At 39.9% G+C, this 15278-nt stretch overlaps 1 protein-coding gene across 10 annotated transcripts in view; it reads left to right on the forward strand.

The window, feature by feature from the left end:
• Window positions 1–15278, forward strand: part of USP54 (ubiquitin specific peptidase 54) — a 91665-nt gene that overhangs the window by 16508 nt on the left and 59879 nt on the right. Inside the window, exon 1 of one of the 10 annotated variants that reach the window (XM_079312741.1) lies at window positions 5435–5562. The exons of 7 other annotated variants lie outside the window; for them this stretch is intronic. The gene's annotated coding sequence lies outside the window, so the exon portion shown is untranslated. Of the gene's footprint in view, window positions 1–5434; window positions 5563–14540; window positions 14658–15278 lie in introns of those variants that run through there. 2 more of the 10 variants (XM_079312738.1, XM_079312736.1) reach the window with 2 other exon arrangements.

Genomic DNA, 15278 nt, shown 5'->3' on the forward strand with positions numbered 1-15278 from the left:
TGGTAAGACTGAAATAATTTGAACTGGGGAGAGGAGTGAGTGTGCCAGTGCCAAAAAGAGAACCAGAAGGCATAATTATGTGTGTATGTGGTAGGCAATTTCTGGAAGGTAGGAAGTTGTTTGGTATAAAGCCATCTATGTGAAAAAGACAAAGATGAGTGATCTTAAAATGTTGCAAAAAACATAGATTAGGTCTCATAATGAGCAAAGGACCAGTTGCTGAGATAGCTGACTGTTCTTTCTCCTAAAGAATTTTATTTAGCTGTTTTTTGAACAACAACATTATTTTAAGATTGATTAACAGTACATATATACTTTTAGGAGTGTTACTGAGTAAAAAATGACCATTTTATACATGGAGGCAATTGAACCTGAGACAGTATCTACTTGACAAAATGGTGATGCAATCAATTTTCATATTGACAGTCCTTTGAGTTCTAACATTCTCTAACTTAGTAGCCTCATCTTTTTCTTGTTGATATCTTGCTATGCAAGTGAGATACAAGATTTTCAGCTCGTTTTTTCCTTTTCAGGGGCCCTTAACAAGCCTGTCAGTAGCTAGCTTTTATTTCTTTCTCATTTTCCTAATGACTTCAGTTGTTTCTCCAGCACTCTCGGTACTGGACATATTATTAGCATATGAAAACAAGAAGTGTACTGTTGGTAATTGTTTTGTTTATAAAATCTTTCCCTGTTTCCATTGTCTATTTCTCCACTAAGAAATTAATACAATCTTCAGTTACCTGAGGGTGTAGCATATGTTGTTAGTGTACTTCGAGTCTCTATTTGCATTGTTATACCCTGGAATAGGTGTCTTTAATCATCACACTTGGAAATTACCTTACTTAGCATTTTTAGTTTCTGTTTGCTCAGAGAGATTTGTGAGTCAAAGCCAACAGCCTGTGTGCAGTGTAGCCAGCCAAACCTGAATTTTGCACCTGAGAATGGAATTTGTCACAGCTCCAAGCACTTTTTAAGTGCTTTTTGTTTAAGTAAATGTGAAGGAAATTCCATCATTTCAGTATTCCTTCTCTCTAATAACTTACTAAGACCTGCTTTCAGTTTATTGTTTTGCCTAATATTTCCCTTTCTTTCTCCCATGGGCAGTGTTTAAACACAGGGCAAATGTCTGATATGGAAGCATTAGGAGTCCAGCATCCTGTAGGAAGACACTCTAGAGCTTTTAAGAGGTGGAGGTTTTTGCATACTACAGAAAGGATCAGAGTGACTTGAAAATATTTGTTTTGGTTTTGAGGAGGTAATTTAAACTCCTCTTTCTTTCTCTCCTCTGCTACTACTATTTTGCTCCTCTATATCATAGAGATTTTGGGCTAAATGCTGCAAATTCTATTATTTTTCCTGCATAATGAACCCTGCTTTCCTAGATGAATGTTTGTGTTCATAGTATCTACTATCAAAAGTTACTGTTGACATTGATTATTTAAATGTTGATAATTATCCTTCAAATAACCTGACAAATATATGTGGAAAACTCACAGGTTGGTGCTTTTTTGAGCTTTGGCCATATTATAACATATTTTTAACCACCAGATCCAGAAACTCTTGCTTTAAAGTAAAAAATGTTGAGTTAGCTGTATTAATCTAGCGGGTGATATTAGGAATAAATAGGAGGATCCTTACTGTAGTGGAATGCAAAGTAAGACAATTATTTTCCATGAATACTCAGTGAGAAAATAATCTTTGAAAAATATGCCCCAAGTACTAAGTCTCAGAGAGAATGCCAATAACATCTGCCACTGGAACTGGAGGGTAAGTATGCTATGTAGGAGGAATGTATAATAAAGAGATGCTGTAGTATAGGATGTTGCAGCCTCATCAGCCAGCTCTAAGTACTGAGTGTAGGAGGCCAAACCAGCATTTGGTGTGATTCAAATGATGTACTTAAGAAGGCCTGGGGTTTGGGAGTTCTGTGATGCTGCTGAGCTGGGAGCTGAGCTCATGCCAGCGCCCCAGGATAGGACACTAGGGCTGCTTTTCCCTTGTGTGGTTGGAATGAAACTTAGTGCAGCAACTGACTGCTCATCAATGGATAGTTTCATGTTGTATTTACCTATTGTTTTTGAAAGCCATAGCTAGATCAGAAAACTCATGGCTTTATTTTTTCTGAGACCTGGAATGTACATGCCATAAATAATTTAGGTTTCTGGAACTGGAGTTCCTTGTTTAGCTACATTTGCAAATCTACTGAGGAAGGACAGACCTGTCTTGCTGTTTATGCTGCATTGTATTGTACTTTCTGTGCTTGAAATTAATGAAGATAATTAGCTTTGGACCAACAAAAATTTCTTTTGCTTTGCTTTCTTTGGTAGAGGAAGAATGCTGCTCATTGTGGAATGCTGGATTAGGCTATTGGATGCCATAGTACCTATTATTTGTCTGTCTCTTTTTAGAATAACATTAAAATGCACAAGAGAGGCTTTATTTATAAGCATGAAGTGTGCTGTTATGAAGACTCTGTTAGCAGAATTACAATCCAAACTTGAGATTTGTTGAGAGGGCTGCAGCCCCTTTCACTAAAGTGGAGTTTGAATTATTCTGTTGCAACAGAACTAAATTAAATTCATGTTACATTAGAAACTTAGTAGCTAAGTGCTGGTGACATCAGTTTACTTAGAGCACTAAAAGTGCACTAAATTTGTTTAAGCTACTGAAATGTAGTTACAAATCCAGTGTTCCTTATATAAAAGAAAGTTCAGAAGTGATATTGTTGTGATTTCACTGCAAGACAGAACTGAGCTGTAATTTTACTTATTAAGTCTTGCTTATTCAACACTGTTAATGGGATAGCTGTGTTGGATGGTAATATGTGTAAATATGTTGGTTTAATTTAATAGTTCTAGGGGAAGGCAACAGGAAGGCAACACAATAGTCTGGATAAGCAATAGCAGTGCAAACATGTCACAGACAATAGTCGATCTGTCAGCTGTGAAGAGCTGACTTCCAGGCTCCAATTGAAGTTGAACAGTTGTCTCTCCAAGGGTGGGAGCTCAGTGATCAAAAAGACACCAAACAGGATGGTTAACAATGAAACAAGGGATTATTTTTAAAAATTACTTTAGACTGAGTAAAACTACTTTTGTTTAGGGAAAAGTGTATTTGAGTGTATTTAAATTCCACATTTATTAGTATCAATAATTAAGATAGTCTGTTTTGAATATACTTTAAAATAAAATCCCACTACATGTTTGCCACTAAAATTTTATCAAATGAGGTGCTGAGTTGAAATTAGCACTAATGGCAACCCACCTTTTGACAATAAGTGGAATTTTAAATTATAGTGTAGTATACCTGTTTTGATTGTTCTGCATAATTTCTCACCTTAGAATGAAAGCTAAAAAAAAAAAAAATAAAAATTTAAATAATAGCCTAGGGAGCTGAGGGGATGAGATGCCTTCATTCTAGAAGCATTAAGCATTTTGTTTTTTCCAAAGTACCTAAATAAAATAAGATTGTATAACTTCTGTCCACATGCAATCTGAGATTAGTATGAAAGTGAAATTCTATTTTAGAAAACATGCCGTATCACATTCATAATTTTCTGGAAAATAGTCTGGATTATTTAGTATAGTAATCTTAGGCAACTAAGCTCACTAAAGCAGAAACACAGATTTTAAAAGTACTCAGGGAAATGGGGGGGGGGGAAGACATAAAGAAAATGTTTTTGGATATCTGGGTGCCTACAAGTGTCATGAGAGTGGGGAAGCCGTAATCTCTGTAAGGGGAAACGAGAGTTGAATGGAATTGAAGTACCTGATTACATGTATATTTATGGTGTCTCCTTATTAACAAAGAAGCAGAAGCTTATGTATGGTTATAATATATTGTGCTAAAGTACAATTCAGCCCGTTCCCATGTGCACAGCAGAATTCCGTCTCTCTTCTTTTCTGAATGCTGCACTTCTGATGGCCAGCACTGTTTTTGATGAGTGCTGGTATAACTAATGGCAGAACCCATGCATAGAAACAAAGAAAAAGGGGAACTTTAGCAGAACCAAATAATTATTTGGAAACAGCTGTAGAAGGTTACATAAAAGCTTTTTTATACTAGTTGGACCATGAGTGACATGGTGCTCTATTACTTCATCTTTGATATCTAAAAGAAGGAGCTATCCCTGTGAGTGTGCATAAGAATTAAGAAAGTGTCATTTGTCCATTTTACAGATGAGGAATTGGAGCAGACAGGGATGAATTCATTTGCATGAAGTTGTCCTGGAAGTTGGAAGACATGATTGTCTATCCTGGTAGTCTGTCTAGACTGATGGCTGATAATGGTAGTGAGAAAATTTTAAAAGTGCCAGCACCTTGAGAATTTCCAGCAACCTCCTTGAGGTTTAGGTGAGAGTGATGTATTTTCATGTCTGGCCATGTAAGAATAGTATTCTTCTGTATGGATTAGATATAAATAGGATATAAATACATAGATGTGGGTAGGTAGAAATAAGAAGGGTGATAGTATAAAAACTGCCATGTTTCTGTTCAAATTTGCTTTTTGAATAGCAAGTTTTAGTATTTGTATCCTCCATTTTATTATCCTCTGTTCCCCATTTCTTGATATTTGCCTGTCTGGAGTTGAAGTGATGCAGATACTGATTTAAAGGTCTCTTGTCCTCCAGCACATTTCCCTGGTAGAGAGGATCACAGAGCAGGGTAAGAAGACAATTGATTTTGATTAGGGAAGAGGATAGTGGTAAGTCTGATATGCCCCCATTGCATTTTGAGTGTGTCTTGTTTGTTGATGATACAAACAAGTGGTTATCAGTTTTGTGCCATATGACATTGGCTGGTTTCTTCTGACCATACAGAAATACAGCAGTTCTTGTTCAGTATCTGGTTCTGAGCATGATGCTGAGAATGGTCAAGCTGTTATTTACAAACGGGCAGGCTGACTTTGTAGTTCTGGGGTAAAAGAGGAAGGCTGTGGCCTCCAAGTTCTTAAAACCTGGAGCTGTTTGGATTGTTGGATGGGAAGAATCAGAGAGGCACATCCTACTATGGCCACGGCCGCCTCTTAAAAAGAGCAGTGGAAAGAATGGGAAAGGATTCGAAGTGTGTTGCTAAAATCCTCCAGGTGAATAGTTTGCTTGCCCAAATTACTTATTTACATAATCAGCACCCTGGCAGAGTTCATGGCGGGTGGGAGGGCTGCAGGCGTCCGCGGGCAGGGCGCGGCTGAAGGGTCTCCTGGCGGTGGCGGAGAGGTGCAGGAAGGCGTGGAGTGGCACAGCGTGCCCTGCGGGGGCAGGCGGGTGTTACCGAGCGCGGTCATCGCCGCTGCCTGCCTGCCTTCCTTCCCCGCGGGGCTGCGGCCGCAGCGGCCCCTTTAAGGCGCGACCTGCCGGGGATCAGGTGCGCGGCCGGAGCGATGACGTCATGGGGCGGGGCCGCGGCTCCCGCTCGCGCTGCCCGCGCCGCGGGACGGGGCGGTGGCGGCTGCGCACGTGCGCGGGGCGGCGGAGAGCGCGCGGGGCCGCGCGGGCCGGGAGCGGCGGGAACCGGGACACGGCGGGAGCGAAGGCTTCTCGGCGCGGCGCCGCTGCAGCAGGTGTCGGCTTGTTTTGTGTGGGGCTGCCTGCCATGTAAGCACATGAAAGATGTTCTCCTTCAGCAGGCTAGACGGGGAAAATATGCTGTGTGCAGGGTGATTGATTATTTGCAGACTTAATTTATTTTTTGTTTGGTAATATAGCCATCCATCATGTTGTATATTTCATTTGTATTTACTTGTTTAAACTGTTGCTTAGATAGTAAGTGAATATCGGATACTGCCGTAGTTGATGCTGTTTTCCGTGGTGATGAATTGTGCTGTGTACCTGCTGTCCTTGATAGAAAGTGCTGCACTAAATTAACTCTTCATCCTTGGGTAAATTACAGCAATTCCAAACGCTCAGTTTGGGACTAGAGGAGCGATGTCAGATGTCTTAGAGCGGTTCTTCCTCCTTTGCCAATGGAAGATTATATCGCATGCGTATGGAAAAGAGATTAGACTTTTTGCCAGTTAGGTGGGAATGTGTAAACCCATGTGGAATTTACACTGCCTAAATATTTGTATGCACAGGAATTGTGTCTGCTCGTTCTGGAGAAGAAAGGGAAATGATTGCTTGTGGCTTTGGTTGGGGCTTTTGGTTTTATTGGTTGGTTGGAATTTTGTTTTTCTTTTTAAGGTGAGGAAGGCATTGAAACCTTGCTTTAAACATTCATTTAATCTTCATGATAAGTAGAATTCTATATTTGTAGTTCCAATTTCTGGCTAGTATGTTCACTTTTCACCAGATAAGTTAACACTGACAGAAATAAGGAAAAAAATTCCCTGCTTGAGGGAATCATCATGCAAAGATTAAAGTTGGCCAGGAGGACCTCTGTGAAATTTTGGGTAGCAGAAGGATGTGACCAAGTAAAACATGGCATTAGCAGGCTTGGCTCTTTAGACTAGAGAAAAGTCTCTTGGGCATTCTTATGCTAAAAATGTAGGCTAAGACTTCCCTTTGAAGTCCTGATTTGCAAATGCCCATCTATACACATCTAATTTTTTGCATAAAATTCCAAAGTAGATTTAGTCTCTTCTAATCTGCTGAACATGGTTCTGGAGTAAGTCTTTGTTTAAATAAGCAAAAATACTTGTGTGGATGTATGTACATGTTAAGAGATGTGCTATTTTTGGTCTATGAATGCATACCTCTGAATCCAGCATTCTGCAGGTTTCTTTTTTCTATAGCCTTGATAGCATTCAGTCTAATCTGTATGCAATGGGTGATGTTCTTGCTCTCTAAATTTAGCTGCTGATGTTTATATATGCCTTGGTATTTTGTATTGGTCTTTGTAGTGGGCATCCTGCACAGAGAGATCAGCCCCGATGGCCTTTGTCCTGGAAATGCATCATCCCAAATAACATATTAACAGTGGGGTTTTAGAAGGGATGAAGTGTGTTAATCTAGCATGCTTTAGGATGAGTGGAGCCTTCAGGCATATTGATGTATACCTGTTCTTCATCTGTGCCTCACACCTCAGGGAGAGGACACTGAGTGAATGTCACATTATGCTAGTGTTTACTACTCTTTTTTCTTTTTTTTCTCCCATATTTATGCCGAGAGTCTAGGTGTTCTGTCAGAAGCAGGTTTGCTCTCCAGTGGGATGTTCCAGCGTTAGGACACCAGGCTAAGTAGGTAACACCAGAACAAGTAGGTAATCCAGGGCATAGCAGGATTAGTGCACAAGGTGAAATCTGGTTAATTACTTTTCTACCTGGAAATCTCTTTAACTTTTAAGTATATTTTTTCATTACAACACCTATTACTGTGGCAGATGTGACTTTCCATAGATTTTTGGCAAGTGGCTTACTGTTTCCTCTGGATGTCATCACCTATTTCTTACCCTTCTTGTTCATATTTAGCATCTTAATACAATTTATTTTCCCTGACTGTGAAACTAACAATAGCCATGTAAGATATGATTGTGTATATTGTTGAAAAAGTCACTGAATTGTAAGCATCTGCAACAGCTTTTGTAGGCGCATGAAATTTTAAGAAATAATGACTATTCTAATGAAATTATTAGAAAATATTTCAAGGTGAAAAGGAAGCCGATTCAAGAATTGCTGTTACTTCCCCTCTTCTTTCTAATGGCACATTGTTATAGAGGACTTAGTTTTATGAATTGCAAATAAAGGTTTGTTTTTAAAATACTAATTCTCCCAGAGTGATTGGAAGGATTCCTGGAATCACTTGTGGCATTGACTTTTGTTCTCAGCTCTTCAGTATTGTGGCATGGATTTAAATGCTCTTGGGAGTTCCATACTATATGTACATCCTGGCTGCATATCTGGCAAGGTTCACTTGTAGGACAAAAATAAAACAGAACAGAAAATAATTAGTGCAGTGTGTGTAAGAGAATATTTTATGAGTCTCATTACCTTGTCTATTACTATGGCTTTGTGATCTTGTTTATTCTGTTAAATTAAGTGATACAAAAATAAAGTAATACAGCAAAGCTTACTTTCATTTGGGTTTCACAAATGAAAGTAAGTTAGTGCAAGTTAGTTTCCAAAGTGAATATTGCACCTTCAATGTGTCATATTTTTATGTCAGATAAGAGGCTGAAAAACACTGCTTTTATTTGATGCAGGCAGGTGAAATGAACTTGCACAGTTTTCTTTCTCAAGACTTCTTGCAAGCCTTTTGTCAAGGACCACAACACTGCTAAGATTCAAGGTTTACTGATTGTGTGCTGTAATTTAGGGTCACGAAATTATGTAAGTACTTGATGAGTGTTGGAAAAGTGGATACAGATTTATCAATCCAGTTGTGCTGGTTCTGTGCTATGTGTGCTTTATGTAGGAAAAGTTGTTTCCTGATTCCTAACTTAAACTATAAGTTAATTCCTAAATACTCTGAGATCATATTTTTACCACAGGAAATGCCTTTTTCTACAGGAAAATTATTTTGTACCATGCCTCTTAAGGCATAAAACTGTGTATATGTGTTCCCCATCAGAGGTGGTGGGAGACTTGGCTTTGGCTTTGGACGCAGCATGGCATCACAGTCACTCAAAGAATGTGCTCATGCTTTGACCAAGAAATTTAATTTAGTGCTTTGCCTGATAAACAGGCATCTATAACCTGGTGTTTCACTTGCAGTCAAGAAGACCTTTTGCCTTCTCTTTCTGATAGGATATTTATAAAACATTCTTTTGGCTTGGGTCCACTTTCTGAGGTGGAAGTTACAAAAAGCAGGGTGGATTAAGTGCAGTGCATTGGGTTTGGCAGTCACTGAGAGTAAGTATGCAATAGAATTGCTTTTCTTTTTTTTTTTGTGGTGGTTTTAGGAGGGTAGTAGAAACAAGAAGTGCAGTTATTTGTGGTATTTGTGGTGTTACCTCTGTGGTATTTAGATTGTTGCTTGTCTTTGGTAACTTTTAAACCCTGGCTTTTGTAGTCTCTGAGACTTCCCAGTGCTACAGGTAAAACTAGTTCGAGTCACTCTTAAGAGTTCCTAGATGTAGAAAGTCAAATTGGTAGCAGGATGTGTTCATAGTAATGTGCTCAGGGTATTAGCACTTTGTTTTTCTCCCACTATTTTTTGTTTGTTTGAATCACCTGCCAAAAAAAAGACTGGTTTCCATGAAGAGTGCGCTGCCTTGTAGCATATACACATTAGAAATAAAATAACTTTTATCAATTAAGTGGAAAATATTGAGTGTATATGCCAACTTTTTTCCTCTTAAAATTATAAATGAGCCAGATTAGTTCGTCAAATAGACGGTTTGGAATGGAGTTATGACAATGGTACTCTTGATAGCAAGGGCTGGACTTCACCTATGAAGGAATTGTTTCCACTTCATTCTCCCAGTCCTGTTTTTAAAGCTAGTTTGGACTTTATTTGAACAGATGTAGTCTAAATTAATTTAACTGAGCACCTCGAGTCACTCCACATGAAAATGCTTGTGGAGGCTATGTAGGGAACATTGGGGAACAGATCTGACTTCAAACTACCCTGGCCTGTCTTTCCACCTAGCTGCTATTTACCCTGACCAGGTTGTTGTGCTGCCATGTTGAAGGGTTGCACAAGGGTGAGAATGAGCAGTTGGGAGACTGAAGGAAAGGGGGGGCTTAAAAACTGTCCTCACATTAGTCAATGTCTTAATAGTCTTGAAAAATACTTCTGATTCTCTTTTAGTAATTTCCAAAACAGCACTTTACTTGGTTTGAAGAAAAGGCAAAGTTTTTTGCTTATCTTGTAATTTACAAGCAATTTAAATAGCTCTGGGTTGCCTGACTGTAATGAGAACAGTAACTTGGATGGTAAGAGATCAGAATTTTAAATTTTTTTTTTAATCTGAGTCCATTTGATTCTAAAGATATGTTGATAAAGTAAGATTTTGCTGTGCCTCCCCACTCTCCAGACCTTATTTAAACAGTTGTCTTACCATTTGGAAGAGGTCAGCTGAGTACAGCATATGTGTTTGGCCAATATGTTTGAAAACATTGCCCAAAACTTTGTTAGACTGTTCTTAGGTTTTTTTTTTTTAAATTTACTTTTTTCCGATCCTCTTGCAAATTGCACTGCTGATGTGGGAGCATGAGATTCTTAACCCACCTTCTTCACCCTCTGCAGACCCCAAAAAAGAAATTGTTGATGGTCACTGCTTTCTTTCCACAGAATTAACTTTTTTGACCTCGGAGTTTTTCAGTGAAGAGGGCAAACGTCTGTTTTCAGACTTCTTAAAAGTCCAGGAAATGCATTTTCCATGTTACAAACTACTGTCCTAGAAGAATGTACTTAAAAGAAAGAGAGTAGAAAAGATTATCCAGGGGGTTTAATTTGCATCAGCTGTTTTGAACTGATCGTTCCTGGAGTGCAGCTTCACTGTGGCTGCTTGAGGACAGGGCAGGCAGGTGGCTGGGACTGGACTGGGTGCTCCTGCTGTTTCCCTGTTCAGCTCCTGGTTGAAGTGGCTCCTGCAAGTGGCTCACAGCTCAGTGCAGTGCCTGGGAGCAGTGGGAGCGTGAGGCTAGGGAAAGTACACAGATTGACACAGTCTGCTGTTTCCCTCAGTTAAATGAAACTGCACTTTCAGTCTGTGTTCCCAATTGCTGCACAGTCATCTGACTGCAGATGGAGGGGCAGCTTTGTTATCTGGGTAGGAGGATCTAACTTCAGGCCACTGTCAAGAAGCATTGTCCACCTGGCCTACTTTCCTGCTTTTGAGTGAGAAAACTAATGAAAAAATTGCACTGGTAGAGTTGTTTCTGTCAACTGGTTTTGCCGCCCTGTTATACGTCATTTTGCAAACTTAGCAGTGTTAGCATAAGGGGAGCGGGAGGGGCACATGATGGTGAACAAATCCACCCTGGTAGCAGCTGTCAGCTTGGCACAGCTGTATCATAAAGCATGCTGTAAGTTACCTGTGCTAGAAGTTAGTGGATTGGCGAGTGCATCTACATGGTGTCTTGGCTTTGGTAGCAAAGCTCATAAAGAAGCTGTTGTAAGTCCTGTTTCTCTGCTCCTGCACCCCTCTGTAGTTTGCTGGTCTCTGTTGGGCCAGTTACAAGTGCATACTGCAGGACTGCTTTGTGTTCTGAATAACTGAAATTATAAAAGTAGCCCACTTCATACTTTTATTTTCTGGCTATTTTTAACCCGCATTATTTTCATTAGGCAATTTGTAATGTGGTCCTACACTGGTTGCCACTTGCAGAACAGAGCATCAGATAAGAATAGTAAGAACTCATCTCTTGAAGGTAGTCAGGAACTTCTGCAACTGGCTTCTTTATTGGCAGTCAAGAAACTCCATCTTTACCATGTACCACATTTATTCCTGACAAACTTCTCCATGTAGACAAACTTACGGTATTTAAACTGTACGAAGTGTGCTGACATTTGCAGCTCTATGAGTGGGAGTGCTGTGATGGATAATTATATGAAGGTGAAGGGAAGGGCTAGCATAGCCTTTGCTAGGTAGGAAGCAAAAAGATCTGCAAAAGCAGAAGGATGCCAAAATCATGTGACTCTGCAGACATTTGGGAAAGAACCGTTTTCAGTCTTAAGAGAATGGTTGCTTCAGCTCTGTCATCTACACTTTGTTTCTTCAGGTTTTTTTAACTTATGCTTTTGACAATTTTCTTGGCTATCTCTCTTTCTCATGCCAGCCATGGAGTTATGCTGTTGGCATGCATGCTTCTAATAGATGGGGTTATTTGCAAATACATTTGCTTCAGATTGCTCGTGTCTGAACCAAAGCAAAAAAGCAAGGAAGGCAGAGAGAGAGAGATTTTGAGCTTGTCTCTGTTGGTTTACTTTGCATGGTTTTCCTGCCTCATTTTGTCTGAGGTAGCTGTGTGGAGGGCTCTTTAATTGCTAGCATTGCTGTCCGGTTGCCCTAGGGGCTGTGGTACTTGACCAGAACAGTTTGAGGGTTGCTGTGCTGTCCTAATTTAGATGAAATGTTAGAATAGTTGAGATGATTTTTTTTTCCCCCCTTTCTTTCTGTTCTGTGTAGAAATGTGGTAATTGCTCTGAATTCTTTCTTAGTTGGGTGGCAGTGAGTCAGATTCTTAGCTGATATGTTTGGCAAAGCTCTCTTTTGTGAGTGCAGTAGCGCTGTTCTTCAGCTGGGGACTTGTTCCCCTGCTTATGTTCAAGGCATGGAGCCCTGTTTGCTGTTTGAACTGTCTGACCCTCATCAGCACAGAGTGAACTCTTATTTTCTTTATCTCTATTGCAGAGGAATTTGTTTTAGTAGTAAAACACTTGCTTGTCCTTTGCTTCTGTATGATTCTAAAAAGTTTTAATTTTAGGTGTGATGGAAGCAGAATTAATTTTGCTTTCAAGAGACCATTTATAAATAATTTTCATGCTTTCTTCATGCACTGAAGTATTGAAGAACTGGTTATTGTTTAGACTGATGACTGATAGTCTCCACTATCCACGTGCTGAGGGACTGTGCAAAGTCATGCCAAAACAGGTGTTTGAAAATTCCACAATTCAATCTGTATTTCTAGCAGTTACTCAACTATGTGTGGACGCCTGAAGCACTTCATCAAAAAGCTGAAAAAGAGTTCTAGAATTATGGAAACTGAGGCTGAAGCAAGCAGGAATTTGCAAACATCAGTACCACAAAACTCTCGATGTTACCGATTTAGATGCTCCTGCCCTTTTGTGAGCATTAGCCGGCATCACCTCAACAAGGAAGTCAGTGGAGTCATGGGGGATGTGTGTGGTCTTTGTATCTGAGGGGCAAAGGCAAATGCTTTGTCCTTTGGAACGAGGAGGACTAAAGGAGTGTAGAGAGCAGTGTTTTCTCTGCAAGGGTGCTTACCAACCTTAGGTCATTGCGTTGTGGCAGTAATGCCACTTGAACAAATGGACTTGCTGCCTGTTGGTAAAATTCTGCAGATATTTGAGAGTAAACATGCAGGTCCAAGTAATAGTGTGAGACACCTGGAAGACTTGCTCACTCTTCCTGTATGCTAAAAGTGAGGTTTGGCATATTGCTTTTGCCTGGAAAAAGTCTGTGTTGGTGTTGCAAACTATGTTTTTAAGTGATTTGGCTTCCTTGAAACAAGCTGTTTGAGGAAAGAGTGCTAGAGTTAACATGCTGCTTTAACCACGCACAGCTGTGGAGGAGGCTTTGAGCCCAGCATGATTACTAAGCATTGGACTTTTTTTATTCACAATTATGGCACTGTCCGTGCACTTTAGAAGATTACTTTATTGAAATTTGCTCACACTAAATCTTAAAAAAAAAAGCTGTGTCGAAGCATCATGAGGTAAAACTCCTTAGAGTATTGAGCCTTTGCTGTATTTTTCCTTTCTTGTTCTCCTATTTTTGTCCCTCTGAAAGTCTACCATTATGGAAAGACATAGTTAAAACTTGGCTCAGCCCCTTCTATCCTGCAAGACTAAATTGTTCTTAAGGCAGACCAGTTTAATTGTATTCCAAATGCTTCCTTTTTGCATTGTTTGTTTCTATTAGGTAAATGGTCCCGGTGGGGATAGTATCTTCAATTCCTTGTATAGTCCAAACCATTATTATGTTTCAATCTGATTCTGTTAGCATTATATTGTGCTGGGACAGCAAGACAATGGTGTGCATTGGTTTGGGTTGTTGGGGTTTTTTTGTAACATAACCAATGTTTTCTTTACAGCTATTTTGGTCTTGGATGTACAGTAAGTCTCCCTGTCTGTGCCCTAAATGTGACCATGTTAGAAGAACAAATTAATGCTGAATGCAGATGGCACCCGTGTCCTGGAGCTGTACTCTAGGAGTGTTTGGGAATAATCATGAAGTAATGCTACTGCTGATCTTATGGGTGGGGGGAGGGGGTTTGGGATAGGAAGCTATTTTTCTGTGCAAACTTATTTTTTCCCGTGATCTGTATCACTGGCTTTGAACCACAAGGGATGGTTCCAGGAAGTGTCCTGCAGTAATTGTTCTTTGAAAAACTGCTTTTAAGTTTGCATTGCAATTGCAGGGTTGTAAACTGAGGTACCAAAACTGAAACCATCTTTTGAGTCCTTTCCATTTTTTTTTGTTAAACGGTGGCATGTTGCTCCTGGTTATCAATTTCTCCTACGAGAAAACGATCCTTTTGACAATTTAACTGCAGAGTCTGCAGGAACCTCTCCAGTTCACTTGTCACACTGAGGGGAGCCCTGCCTTGCACAGGCAGGCTGCTGCTGTAAAATGAAGTCATCCCTTGCTGCCCTGTCTCCCCTCCTCTGCCCCCAGTCTGGTCTCTTTTATCAAAGGGTTTGGAAAAACCCTCCTCCTCCCTGCCTGGCCCTGAGTCCAAGGGGAGTTGCTGGTAAGCTGGGCTGGGCCTCTGGCCTTATCTCTGTTGTCAGAGCTGCCTGCCTGGTAGGTGGCAGTGAGGGCAATGCTTTTCAAATGAGACTTTCCTGTGCTTAGGGAGGCCCTTGTTTTTTTGTTTTAACAGCTTCCTATTGTTTGAAACAGCAGGTTATCCCCTCCCATGCTATTCTAGCTCTTTCCTCCTCCCTTAAATAATTTCTCTGTGCAAGTATTACTCACAGCAGTTACTCTCACAGTGAGTCCTCAGTTTTCCCAACTTGATCTGATCTCCAGCTTCTGTTGTGATACCAGTTTGGAGTCCACATATTAAATAGAAAGCAGCTTCTGAAGGTAGGTTTTTCTAATTTTTAATTCAGCATCACCATTGCTGTGATGTGACTGTTTTGATTGAATTCAAGTTGTCATAGGAATTCTCTCCTATATATGGGACTGAAAGATAGAAAATTCTGTGTTTCAGTGTGGCTGGCTTTTGTTTCTAAGATACAAAGAAGAGTATTGCTTCAGTTCATTGATAGTTTGCTTTTCAGTGTTTTAGTCCTGCTAGATAATGGTGTTTCATGTGTTCACTTTATATGTGATGTTCTATCTCTGTGAAAGGTACTTTCTAAGAAATAAGCCACCTCTGGTCCACCATACTGTAACTTTTTCTGTCTAAACCATGATAAATATGAAGATAAAATCAGTCAAAGTCTCTTCCCACCATATCAATTGTTACAGCAGGAAGGGATCTTGGCAGTTCATTTCCCATCCCACTTATTTTACAGTGTAGGAATTACCTAGTCAAAAGTGCTCCAGACTGCTTTTTTGATGTTAGATGTGTTTCTACTTCCCTCTACTTGTTGAATACTGTGTAAGAAAGTTGATAATGAAATGAGGTACTAAGCATGGAGAGCTTTTCTATTATTTTAATGTTCTCATTTATAAAAGTCAACTTGCTTTATGTTTCCCTGA

This window comes from Erithacus rubecula (genome assembly GCF_903797595.1).
Source record: "Erithacus rubecula genome assembly, chromosome: 9".
Lineage (NCBI taxonomy): Eukaryota > Metazoa > Chordata > Aves > Passeriformes > Muscicapidae > Erithacus > Erithacus rubecula.